We start from the raw sequence: 13,436 nt of genomic DNA, 5'->3' as shown, positions 1-13,436 counted from the left end.
CAGCCTAAACGTACCAGTAAATCAGAGCGCAAGGCGGCAAGTGCTGTAACCTATGAAATACCAACCCATATGTTCACTTTGTCAAACACATAAATTAAGCTTAAAAAAACATGTAAGCATTTTATAATTACTGGGTTCCCAGCACTTCATTTGAAAGCATGCTGTTTTGAATCCTAATACTTTTTAATTGGGGCAGATGTTATCATGGAATTAGTAAATCGTAGTATGGCTTTGCCTTTATATTTGATTGTATCTCAATGCTGCGTTAATGAAGCTAGAATTTTTACTTAATTTAACGGAGTGCATATCTAATTAGCAGATGTAATTAATCAATCATAGGGAACATGGCTCTAATAAATGGGGTTATGAAGTTTTTTTTTTTCTTGCAATAATAAATGTCAGGATAAAGTATATTACAGAAACAATTACTTTTCCATCAGTATGGATTTTCCAAAAAATGCATTAACAATATCGCTCCACTTATAATTAAAATCAGATGTGACAAGGTTCCCTGCAGGGAAAAAGAGAGTTTAATCTGGATAACTTATACAAAACTTGATTAAAATAATATTATAGATCAAAATAGGTCAAGTGTGCAACTGGTCATTGTACACTGATAACCCAAACATGTAGAAACATATATCTGTTACGTTGTCACTCAGTAGAGATGAGGACTATAAATCTGTAGCTGAAATATCAAATGATAAAATGGCTTATATATAAGTATATTACCCTTACTTTTGTTTAACATATGTCATTAAAGTGAACCTGTTGCTTTGCCCTGTATAGACAAAGCAACATGTTCCTAAACAGAGGCATACCCTAACTTATGAAACCACAGAGTGCCTAACAAAAACTGTATTGTACCCTTGAATCTTGGGATCACAGTTCCAGAAATCTGCAATAAAACCTTACTTGACTGGGAGTTCTGTTACCCAACTAACCCTACCCCCATAGTACAACACTACTCAAACAAGGAGCATGGCCAACTAAAGGTTTCAATGATGCTTGTCCAATAGCAGGGCTGTTATATAAATTATTATGCACTCTCCAAGTGTTCAGGTGATTTACTTTCAAATGGAAGTACTTCTAGTCCTCGTGTTGCCCATTCTGTTAAAAGGTACTGTTAGTGGCTCAGATCTTGTGCCATTAAAGATTAATTTAAGGGGGAACATTACTACTTTAAAATAGGATTATTGGTTTACCCAATCCTATCCGGTCCATGTACATAAACGGCCGGAATGGAGCAGTGCCGAAGCGGGTGGCCGTTTATAAATGGCCCCTGCATTCACTGCCTGTGCGTGTTACCTGGGAGGGTGCGGCCCCGCGAACCAGTGTCCACTGTGTCCAGATCGCTGTGCGGGACCTCTGTGTGAGGTCCCGATTCATGTGATCTCTGATTGGCCAATCAGTGATCACATGAGTAGTAGTAAACAAGATGTCACTTTCTGACATCATTGCTTACTATTTGTGAAATCTGTGAATGATCACAGAGGTCACATGGTACAAGGCTATTCAAAACAACCTTGTACCATGTGACAAGCTGTGACCAATCACAGCTCTCACAGTATTTCTCAATGGCTGCAAGAATGCAGCCAGAGAGAAGGAGAAATGATTGCTTTTACAGTCTTTATGGGTATAAAAGCAATCAGTGTAAAAAAGAAAATAAAGTCTTCATCACCCCCCGCAAGTTGTACAGTGTCACTATGGTGACACTGTACTACTAGGGTGACGGTCTGTTAAAATATATATATACAGTCATGGCCGAAATTGTTGGCACCCTTGATATTTCTCCAGGAAATCATGTATTTCTCACGAAACGTATTGCATTAACACATGTTTTGCTATACACATGTTTATTCCCTTTGTGTGTATTGGGACAAAACAAAAAAAGGGAGGAAAGAAAGCAAATTCGACATAATGTCACACAAACCTCCAAAAATGGGCTGGACAAAAGTATTGGCACCCTTTCACAACTGCGGATAAATAAGAATGTTACAAGCATGTGATGCTCCTGTAAACTCACCTGGGGCAAGTAACAGGTGTGGGCAATATAGAAATCACACCTGAAAGCAGATAAAAAGGAGAGACGTTCACTTAACCTTTGCATTGTGTGTCTGTCTGTGCCACACTAAGCATGGACAACAGAAAGAGGAGACGAGAACTGTCTGAGGACCTGAGAACCAAAATTGTGGCAAAATATCAACAATCTCAAGGTTACAAGTCCATCTCCAGAGAACTAGATTTGCCTTTGTCCACAGTGCGCAACATTATCAAGAAGTTTGCAACCCATGGCACTGTAGCTAATCTCCCTGGTCGTGGACGGATGAGGAAAATTGATGAAAGATTGCAACGCAGAATAGTCCGGATGGTGGATAAGCAGCCCCAAACATGTTCCAAAGACATTCAAGCTGTCCTGCAGGCTCAGGGAGCATCAGTGTCAGCGCGAACTATCCGTCGACATTTAAATGAAATGAAACGCTATGGCAGGAGACCCAGGAGGACCCCACTGCTGACACAGAGACATAAAAAAGCAAGACTACAGTTTGCCAAAATGTACTTGAGTAAGCCAAAAGCCTTCTGGGAAAACGTCTTGTGGACAGATGAGACCAAGATAGAGCTTTTCGGTAAAGCACATCATTCTACTGTTTACCGAAAACGGAATGAGGCCTACAAAGAACAAAACACAGTACCTACGGTAAAATATGGTGGAGGTTCAATGATGTTTTGGGGTTGTTTTGCTGCCTCTGGCACTGGGTGCCTTGACTGTGTGCAAGGCATCATGAAATCTGAGGATTACCAAAGGATTTTGGGTCGCACTGTAGGGCCCAGTGTCAGAAAGCTGGGTTTGCGTCCAAGATCCTGGGTCTTCCAGCAGGACAATGACCCCAAACATACGTCAAAAAGCACTCAGAAATGGATGGCAAAGAAGCGCTGGAGAGTTCTGAAGTGGCCAGCAATGAGCCCAGATCTAAATCCCATTGAACACCTGTGGAGAGATCTTAAAATTGCTGTTGGGAAAAGGTGTCCTTCCAATAAGAGAGACCTGGAGCTGTTTGCAAAGGAAGAGTGGTCCAAAATTCCGGGTGAGAGGTGTCAGAAGCTTATTGATGGTTATAGGAAGCGACTGATTTCAGTTATGTTTTCCAAAGGGTGTGCAACCAAATATTAAGTTAAGGGTGCCAATACTTTTGTCCAGCCCATTTTTGGGGTTTTGTGTGACATTATGTCATATTTGCTTTTCTGCCTCTGTTTTATATTTGTTCCAATACATACAAAGGGAATAAACATGTGTATAGCAAAACATGTGTTAATGCAATACCTTTTTTGTGTGAAATACTTGATTTTCAGGAAAAATATCAAGGGTGCCAACAATTTCGGCCATGACTGTATATATAATGTGGCAGTGCGGTATCCTGGCACGGTGAAAATCACGGTGATAACCCAGGATTCTCAACTATACAGGTTGAGGGGCTCCAGGCAGTTCTCTTAATGCAGAAAAAAATGGTTTATCAGTTTCCTCTTTGGTTTGTAAAACCCGTTTTGGGACCTGGGACCTGGAGATTTCTAAGAGATTTGGGAGGGATGAAATCTCCAATCCTGGGTCCATGTTTTGAGAGCAGCCAGTGCGCTGATTGCACAGGTGTGTGCAGGCCTTTTTGTGGAGACAGGGCCATGATTCTTGGCTCCACCCTGGCAGAAAAGAGGTCAGTGCCCAGGAGTCAGGAGGGCTCCACCTAGGTGAGGTGGAAGCCAGAAGCAGAAAGGGGCTGCTAGGGGCTAGCTGTGTGTTAAAGGTCCTTTTGGAAGGAGTCTGTAGGAGACAGATGTAAAGCGGTATACCTGAGAGAGCCAGAAGGCTGAATATTGTTTCATTTGTTTGATGGTGGATACCCCTGCGTGGGAAGCATTTATTGAACTTTCGTTTAAATAAAATTGGGCTAAAAGGCCTTTAAAAAGAAGAAGAAGTGAGTTGCTGTGTGCTTTTAATAGAAAAGCTCTACCATTTTGATGCAAGTTCCCACTCTATATATATATATATAAATATATATATATATATATATATATATATATATATATATATAATAAAAACTATTTAAGAAAAATGTAAAAATATTTTTGAAAAATTATAATTTTTTGTTATAAACTAATTTGGGTTTTTTTTTTGTACTAAAAAGATAGCTGAATACATTTGGCCAAGACCTATTAAGAAAGATTATTTATTTGCAAAATTTTATAAGAAAAACAGTTTTTTTCAAAATATTTGGATTTTTCATTTATATAGCAAAAAAATAAAAATCCCAGTGGTGAATAAATACCACCAAAATAAAGTTTTATCTGTCTCAAAAAAATGCTAAAATATTCATATGGGTACAGTGTTGCATGAGTACTGCGGAGTTCAGGGGTTAGGAGCAGGGGTGGACTGACCATTTGGAAACTCGGCACTGCCCAAGGGCCCGGGGTCAGTAGGGGGCCCCATGAGATGCCCCTGGTACCTTTCATAGGCTTTTTTGGGTGTGGTTTGAGTGTGGGCGAGGACACAGGGGCCCCATGATCCCTTACTGCCCGGGGGCCCCAGGAGTTGTCAGTCCACCCCTGGTTAGGAGTAAGTAATGCAGAGTTCAGGGGTTAGGAGTAAGTACTGCAGAGTTCAGGGATCAGGATTAAAGTGTTACTAAACCCAGGACCCTGCATTCTCATTATCTGGTCTCCCACAGTATATGGAAATGCAATTATTTTAGTAAATATAAACTGCTGAATACCTTTTCTCAGCAGCAGTTAGAGCACTCTTGTAACTTCTATCAGTGTCCAGCAGAGCACTGGTTAAAGCTTGTAGGATGGATGCAGGACCCCTGACCTCTGTCTGGACAGTGCTGATTCGCTCTGTGCTGATCACATGCACTCTCCCAAGAAAAAGAAAAAAACCTCTCCAGCAATACACACCAAACTGAGCATGTGCAGAGTGACTCCACACTATCAGGAGATAAGAGGAAGCACTGGAAGAAAGGGAGGATCGGAGAAGACAGGATCAAAAAGCATTTTTACACAATGCAGTGGATTAACCCCTTAGGTTCCACAGTGAGTATAACAAGCATGATTTACTGCATATACAGACTGATTTTACTGTTGTGGATTTAGTAACACTTTAAGTAATGGAGAATTCAAGGGCCATGATTAAGCAATGAAGAGTTCAGAGGTCAGGAGTATAAAGCAAGGGTCAGGAGTAGGAAATGTATATTTCAGGGGTCAGGAGTAAGTAACGTAGAGTTTTGTTTGGGCATTATTAGGTAAGCCAGAGTTCAGGGGTCAGGAGTAAGGAATGAAGAGTTCAGAGTTCAGGAGTGTTGTACACAGAGCAAGGGTTCAGTGGTAAGGATTAGTTAATGCAGAGTTCAGGGGTCAGGATTAGTTAATGCAGAGTTCAAGGGTCAGGATTAGTTAATGCAGAGTTCAGGGGGTCATGGTTAGTTAATGCAGAGTTCAGGAGTCAGGATTAGTTAATGCAGAGTTCAGGAGTCAGGATTAGTTAATGCAGAGATAAGGGGTCAGGAATAGTTATTGCAGAGTTCAGGGGGTCATGATTAGTTAATGCAGAGTTCAGGGGTCAGGATTAGTTAATGCAGAGTTCAGGAGTCAGGATTAGTTAATGCAGAGATAAGGGGTCAGGAATAGTTAATGCAGAGTTCAGGGGGTCATGATTAGTTAATGCAGAGTTCAGGGGTCAGGATTAGTTAATGCAGAGATAAGGGGTAAGGATTAGTTAATGCAGAGTTCAGGGGTCAGGATTAGTTAATGCAGAGTTCAGGGGTCAGGATTAGTTAATGCAGAGTTCAGGGGTTAGGATTAGTTACTGCAGAGTTCAGGGGTCAGGAGTAAGTAACGTAGAGTTTTGGTGGGCATTATTAGGTAAGCCAGAGTTCAGGGGTCAGGAGTAAGGAATGAAGAGTTCAGAGTTCAGGAGTGTTGTACACAGAGCAAGGGTTCAGGGGTAAGGATTAGTTAATGCAGAGTTCAGGGGTCAGGATTAGTTAATGCAGAGTTCAAGGGTCAGGATTAGTTAATGCAGAGTTCAGGGGGTCATGATTAGTTAATGCAGAGTTCAGGGTCATGATTAGTTAATGCAGAGTTCAGGAGTCAGGATTAGTTAATGCAGAGATAAGGGGTCAGGAATAGTTATTGCAGAGTTCAGGGGGTCATGATTAGTTAATGCAGAGTTCAGGGGTCAGGATTAGTTAATGCAGAGTTCAGGAGTCAGGATTAGTTAATGCAGAGATAAGGGGTCAGGAATAGTTAATGCAGAGTTCAGGGGGTCATGATTAGTTAATGCAGAGTTCAGGGGTCAGGATTAGTTAATGCAGAGTTCAGGGGTAAGGATTAGTTAATGCAGAGTTCAGGGTCATGATTAGTTAATGCAGAGTTCAGGAGTCAGGATTAGTTAATGCAGAGATAAGGGGTCAGGAATAGTTATTGCAGAGTTCAGGGGGTCATGATTAGTTAATGCAGAGTTCAGGGGTCATGATTAGTTAATGCAGAGTTCAGGAGTCAGGATTAGTTAATGCAGAGATAAGGGGTCAGGAATAGTTATTGCAGAGTTCAGGGGGTCATGATTAGTTAATGCAGAGTTCAGGGGTCAGGATTAGTTAATGCAGAGATAAGGGGTAAGGATTAGTTAATGCAGAGTTCAGGGGTCAGGATTAGTTAATGCAGAGTTCAGGGGTCAGGATTAGTTAATGCAGAGTTCAGGGGTTAGGATTAGTTACTGCAGAGTTCAGGGGTCAGGATTAGTTAATGCAGAGTTCAGGGGTCAGGATTAGTTAATGCAGAGTTCAGGGGTAAGGATTAGTTAATGCAGAGTTCAGGGGTCAGGATTAGTTAATGCAGAGTTCAGGGGTCAGGATTAGTTAATGCAGAGATCAGGGGTCAGGATTAGTTAATGCAGAGTTCAGGGGTCAGGATTAGTTAATGCAGAGATAAGGGGTCAGGATTAGTTAATGCAGAGATCAGGGGTCAGGATTAGTTAATGCAGAGTTCAGGGGTCAGGATTAGTTAATGCAGAGTTCAGGGGTCAGGATTAGTTAATGCAGAGTTCAGGGGTAGGAAATTTTCCCTGTGGAAAGGTTACCAAGAGGTTTTCCTTCCAATAGGTATATAAGCACGCACTTTTATTTTTAGAGTTGCACTTGGATAGATCTTTATTCGACAACATAGATATGTTTTTCTACTGACAAGCACAGAACAAGCTCAGAAAGTTTGGCACCTGCTGAAATGCTAAGTTCATTGACTGTCTGGCATCTGGGATTAGTCCGGCAGTAAAATATAATTTAAAAAAGGAAAAAATAATTGTAGCCCTTTCACCTGAACATTTTAAGTTCATTTAGGCCATGCAAATATTTTACTGAATATCTCTAAGGTTGCAGTTCAGATGTCTTTATAAGAGTGGAATTAATCATTGCAGTGTGGCTGTCATTCAGTCAATCTCTTTTATTTGATATTGTCGAAGAGAAGTTCCCAAGAGAGCAAATCGCAAATTAAATTTAGCGGTGGCAACGAATTTTAACGTATTAACTGTGCATAGCAAAAAGCTGATATTCCTCATGACGGATGGGGATTTTTCTTATACAGAAAGTGTCAGACCTCTATAAAATGAGGAGCCATGTAATAAGGCCATGATTCCTGTCTTTGCCACTACTTTTCCCCTATTAGACTTTACATTATGTGATATATATATATATATACTATATATATACTTCAGATAGATAGTGTGACAGACCCAACAGGGACAGTGGATTTTGGAGTGCACTGCAGGCTAACCTCTTGCCTAAGGACTATGGGCCCTGGCATCTGAGGGTGCTCTATTCTTTGGGAGGTGTGTACCTGGGGAGACCTTTGGAGTAGTTTTACTTTGGATTTCAGTCTATGTTCCTCCAAAAACACACAGACTCTGAGAACTTGAGGACCAGAATACAGATTTGGGGTTTCTGTGCCCAAATCAACATTGAATGCCTCAACCCCCCTCCTAGACTTAGAGGCTCAAAGCAGATGTTAATATAATCAAAACAACCTGATGCTGAGGTCTCCAGCTGTAATATGTTTATTAAGGTATGATGTTGTTACCATTATGTCTTTGTTCCAGTGCTGAGTTAATTGAGTCACCTATTGTTTCTGTCTGTTGGGCAGTCCTCCTGGAGGTTCCTAAGATGGCATTAGTCTTGTGTCAACTTGACCTCATTACCTAGTCAGTGTGGGATGTTTATCCGAATTTGTAAGTTTTGTTTTTATTGTTCATGTGGGGACTGCCCCTATTTCAGAAGTGTATAAAAAACAATATTTCTGTTCAATAAAGTAGTCCCAGTTTCACCTAAGATAGTGTCGTATAGTTCTTGGGTGCAATGCCCAGCTATAATATCTTGTTTCTGTGTCCCTGCAGTGAAAGAGCAGTTCTCTGATGGAAGCACTCAGGTGAGGTGCCAGGGGGTCTGTCACAAATAGATAGATAGATAGATAGATAGATAGATGGTGCTACCCCCATAGGGGCTGCTAGAAAGGTGCCAAGGGTTCTTTTCTCAGTAGTTGCCCCACGGTCAGGAGCAAAAAACAGTCCAGGGGTATATTTGGTGTTTTTATTTTTGGGCAACTTGAATGGCAATAGGAAATTGAGTGGGATACTCCAGAACTAAGTACAAATAGGACACTTTCTCTTCTGTAGAGCTATGAGCCGATTCCTTGCAAAAAGAGTGGACTATGTGGTGTAATTTTCCTCTCTGGACAGTCCAAGCAAAGTCCTTTCACTAATAATGAAATAGATTGAGCTCATCAGGATACTGGACACTATGTCCCCTTTACACACTGCTGACTCTCTAAAACCAGAGGGGAGGAAACAGCACACAGTCTGTAGTATCTCTTATATCTGTCTCTACTAACAAATGTCCACAGACAATTGGCTGCCTCCTTCCAATGCCTTCCAGACATTTTCTCCTTGTGATACAAGACTAGAGCCTCAAATGACAGGTCCCTTCTGTCAGCTCCAGCAACTTTCAGCAAAACTCCAGTTCTCCCAGCTGGGATCACAATGATCAGCAAACATGTGTCAGGTGGTCTGGGGGGCAATCAGCTGTGATCTCCTCCTCAGGGACAAGACAATTCCAGGTCTCAAACTATTTATACAGTTTCCCAGCACCCATCAGTGCAATCTTCCACAGGGATTGGCTGAGAGACAGTATAAATATTCTTGCTGCCTTATGCCACACCTACTGTATGTTCTAGAACCATCCAGAGGGTTTTAGAAGGCAGGAGGAGTAACCAAACTTTCAGCCTGTGAAACAAAGAACAGACCGAAACAATTGAAAACAGCCACACTGATTACATTGAGTCAAAATATACCTAAAACTAGCACTTATCCAGGAGGGTGATATATACAGTAAACTGCTCAAAAAATTAAAGGAACACTTTGAAAACACATCAGATCTCAATGGGGAAAAATATCATGCTGGATATCTATACTGATATGGACTGTCTGATGTGTTAGAAACATAAGGATGTCCCATCGTTTGATGGAAATGAAAATTATCACATCACCCTAGAGGACTGAATTCAAAAACACCCTGAAAACCAAAGTGAAAAAATGATGCAGCAGGCTAGTCCATTTTGCTGAAATTTCATTGCAGCAACTCAAAATGGTACTCAGAAGTTCGTATGGCCCAACCGTGCTTGTATGCATGCCTGACAACGTTGGGGCATGCTCCTAATGTGACGTCAGATGGTGTCCTGGGGGATTTCCTCCCAGATCTGGACAGGGCATCACTGAGCTCCTGGACAGTAGGTGCAACCTGGTAGCATTAGATGGACCAAAAACATAATATTCCAGAGGTGTTTTATTAGATTTAGGTCAGGAAAGCATGGGGGCCATTCAATGCTATCAATTATTTTATCCTCTAGGAACTGCGTGCATACTCTTGCCACATGAGGCCGGGCATTTTTGTGCACCAGGAAGAACCCAGGATCCACTGCACCAGGGTAGGGTGTGACAATGGGTCCAAGGATTTCATCCTGATACCAAATGGCAGTCAAGGTGCCATTGTCTAGCTTGTATAGGTCTGTGCGTCCCTCCATGGATATGCCTTCCCAGGCCATCACTGACCCACGACCAAAACGTTCATGCTGAACGATGTTACAGGCAGCATAACATTCTCCACAGCTTTTCCAGACCCTTTCTTGTCTGTCCCATGTGCTCAGGGTAAACCTGTTCTCATTTGTGAAAAGCGCAGAGCGCCAGTGGCGGACCTGCCAATTCTGGTGTTCAATGGCAAATGCCAATCTGTGGTGCTGGGCAGTGACCACAAGGCCCGCTAGAGGACGTTAGGCCTCAGGCCACCCTCAAGAAGTCTGTTTTGATTTTTTGGTTAGAGACATTCACACCAGTGGCCTGCTGGAGGTCATTTTGTAGGGTTCTGGCAGTTCTCATCCTGTTCCTCCTTGCACAAAGGAGCAGATACCGGTCCTGCTGATGGGTTAAGGACATTCTACGACCCTGTCCAGCTCTCCTGGAGTAACTGCCTGTCTCCTGGAATCTCCTCCCTGCTCTTGAGACTGTGCTGGGAGACACAGCAAACCTTCTGGCAATGGCACATATTTATGTGCCATCCTGGAGGAGTTGGACTCCCTGTTAAGCCTCTGTAGGGTCCAGGTATCGCCTCATGCTACCAGTAGTGACACTGACCCTAGCCAAATGCAAAACTAGTGAAAAACAGTCAGAAAAGATTAGTAGGGAAACAAAATGTCAGTGGCCTCCACCTGTAAAACCATTCCTGTTTTGGGATTTGTCTCATTGTTGTCCATCTAGTGCACCTGTTGTAAATTTCAATAACACCAATGCAGCTGAATCTGATTAACAACCCCCTCTGCTACTTAATTGACCAGATCATTGGCTCAGGAGTTTAATTGACTTGATGCTATACTCTGATTAAAAAGTGTTCCTTTAATTTTTTTGAGCAGTGTATACTGTATATCTCAAGAGACAAAGAGAAAGTAAGTGAGGGTGTGGGCAAACAGCTGTAGAGAGTTATCTGCTCTGGGTGCAGCTCATTGAGAATAGGGAAGCATAAAGGTTAATTATTATTATACAGTATTTATAAAGCACAATGGTTCGCTCAGCGCTGTACATTACAAAGGGGGACAGAACATGTGACAGAACAACAACAATACAATGCAAAACATGAGGGGATCGAGGGCCCTGCTCTTTCGAGCTTACAATCTAGGATAATAGAGGCGATCACCTGGATAAAACGTTTAGACTTTGATTCAACATTTGAGATTTTCTCCTGCTAAGCTTTTTTGTTCCTTCTCTTACAGTATATGTACAGTATACCCTCAACTGTAAAACAAAGTATTCAGTTTAAAAGAGAAGTATGGCTTTTGAAAAAAATTAAGATTCATACTTACCTCTGTTTCCCGACTGCTCTGTACTGAGAACTGAGTGAGCAAACACCGCTGATCGCTCAGTTCTCTCCTCTGTTCTGAACAGAGAGCAATAACTCTCAGTCACCAGCTCCCTGCTCTGCCCCTCCAGTGCTCACTGGATCACTGGGCTGAGGAGGGGGTGGCAGGAACTGACACAGGCTCTCAGTGGTAGTGACTTCAGAGTGGATCCCGACCATATTTTTTATAACAGCCGACAACCGGCCCTAGCATGCTGTCGGGTGAAAATGGGTCACAGGAGTGCAGAACAAACTGCACTCCTGTGATCCCCAGGAGGAATATAGACAAAATAGCTTTGGCTATAATTCTCTTTAAAAATATAAATGAAAGGAAAAACATTTGTGTATACATATTAAAAAATATTATAATTACTTTTTTCCATGTTTTTTTTTAAGTGATTACATTTCCTCTGTTTTCAGCTTCATTAGGAGATCAGAGAACTGGGGGAGGAGAAACAACAGGACACTGATCTTCCCAATGAATAGCTCTGTGTGTGGGGGGGGCATGTCAGCAGAAGTCTGATCAATGGAGAAGAGCAGGTTGAGTTCCCAGCACAGCTAGAAAACTGATCATGGTGTGCTCTTCTGCCTAGTGCGGTCAGTTTTTTTAAATATAAAAGGCGGGAACACCAGGTATTTTACACAAAGGAAGCAATACAACACACACCCCCAGCATAATAGCCCAGTTAAAGGGACTGGGAGGGAAGGGGTTAAAGCTTATATGGAATTTTGATGGATTGGGTTTACAATTTTAAAAGACTTTTGAAACTACATTAACTTTACATGAAAGTATATGTAAACCCTCACCTCGTAAAACAAGCTATTCAGTTTAAAATAGAAATGAAAAGCAAAACATTTATGCATAGATATAAAACCACTATATTTATCTTTTTTCTTCTATAATAAGTGATCACATTCCCTCAGCTGCATAAGGAGCTGGGGGAGGAGAAATTGCATCACACTGATCTTTCCAGTAAATGACTATGCAAGGGGGAGGGTGTCAGGACAAGTATGATCATTGAAGGAGAGCAGGTTGAGTACCTACACACTGGCCATGCTGTGCTTTCATGCCTAGTGTGGTCAATTTGTAAGAGGAAAGCAGAGGGACTGACTGGAAAACCAGGAATTTCACACAAAGGAAGCAATGCAAAGAGAACAGGATACTTTTTTCATACAAGTACATGATACAACTGGCACATATCAGGAATATGAAATGTTGGGGGTAATAAAGCTGAACATTTTTACAATCTTGGTTACCTTGAGGGAGGCTGGAGCTCCTCTTAGATGATTGTTTGTCCTAATGACTAATGTAACCAGAAAAGAAAGTAGAGCAAAAGAGATTTTTTTTTTTTTGCAGTTGTCACCCAAAATGGAGATAAGTGGGACTCTTAAAAAATATAAAGTGTCATCTTGAATGATCTTGTTTAAAGTCGGTTATGTATTAGGGGGTGGAGCTAGGATCAGAATGAAAACTCTGCGGCCTCCATCATATAAAAACATCAGCAAACACATATGCCTGTCCTTCATTGTATCTCCTCTTCTATTCTGTATGTAATCCTTTTCAAATTAATGTGATTAAAAATACATAAACTTCAGCAACAAGTTGTCAGAATGTTCAATAGATCCAGAGATACCTGTATAGGAGATGAAAGTGTATGCAAACCCACATTCTCCCTGTAAGACCCTAAGCACATTGGGCATTTAGTTGTCGATGGAAGGCACAGGTTGACCCCTACATCCACCACTGCCCCACTGCTGGCAGTGTGTCAAATTCTTTGAGGGGTTAACAGCTGCTGAGGCTGGACAGGGCAGGATGGTGCACCTATCATTATAAAAGTTTAGATATGGTGTGTTCAGGGTGATGTGCAGTGTTAGTTTTCCATCACACACAGTGTTTTGCTTGTACGTAAGCCAAAAAGTTCAATTTTGGTCTCATCTGACCAGAGCACCTTCTTCCATATG

This window comes from Staurois parvus, unplaced genomic scaffold, assembly GCF_062004578.1.
Source record: "Staurois parvus isolate SC_StPar_1 unplaced genomic scaffold, SC_StPar_1.0 ptg000440l, whole genome shotgun sequence".
NCBI classification, from domain to species: Eukaryota; Metazoa; Chordata; class Amphibia; order Anura; family Ranidae; genus Staurois; species Staurois parvus.
Note: the sequence above shows the minus strand (reverse complement) of the source record.